Here is a 938-nt window from a genome sequence, read left to right as displayed (position 1 = left end):
ATCATAATAAACATAGAAAAAATCAGTATTTTCTTTTCAACCAAAGACCAACACATGAAAATTGGGAAGATGTTTTCTTTTAATGATACTGAATTTTCAGGTAGGAAAGTATTTGCAGTGAGTTAAAATTAAAATGGACTCTCAGTTTGCTGTATTTGTTTTTATCCTATTTCAAAAATGTAATAATGGATCATTTATTTATGTAATAAATTTGATTGATTTATATAATTTTCAGTTCTAGGAATTTGAATGGAAATCCAGTGGAACTTGATTTATATAATGAACTAAGATCCTTAGTGAATATCTGCAATACAACCCTCCCCCCAAACCCAAAATCTATTAAAACAGTTTCCAAAGCACCTTGAAAGCTAGTGAAGATTGCTAGAGAGAGTGATAAAAGTACTAAATATTACTAACTGAAATACAGTGGTGGGTCCCATTGTTCTCTTTTTTTATTACTCCCTGTGACATTGTGGAGTCCTGAATTGTATGCAGTGTCATATGTTTTTATGCCATGGTTGGATGAAAACGTAGGTGGAAATTTCATTAGACAAGAAATGAACAAATTTTAGTTTTTAAACAAATTAATCAAATTACTTCTCATGATTCAAAATTTAGTATATTTATATTTCATCTTGAAATGTGCACTAATGCCTACAATTTCTAAATTTTTGAAAATTGATATACTTTAAATCGTTTTTTTAATTTTATTGTACTTCAGGTGAAGGCTTACAGAACAAATAGTTTCTCAAGAAACAGTAGTAAGTACACATATTGTTTTATGACATTGGTTAACAACCCCACAACATGTCAACCCTCTCCCTTCTCGACCTTTTTGTTTTGGTGAAAATACACATAGCCAAAGATACACCATTTCAAAAATTTCTACATGCACAGTTCAGTGACATCGACTACGCTCTTCCAATGGTGTTGCTATT

The sequence above is a fragment of the Trichechus manatus genome, unplaced genomic scaffold (assembly GCF_000243295.1).
Source record: "Trichechus manatus latirostris isolate Lorelei unplaced genomic scaffold, TriManLat1.0 scaffold00037, whole genome shotgun sequence".
In the NCBI taxonomy this organism is placed as follows: Eukaryota; Metazoa; Chordata; class Mammalia; order Sirenia; family Trichechidae; genus Trichechus; species Trichechus manatus.
Note: the sequence above shows the minus strand (reverse complement) of the source record.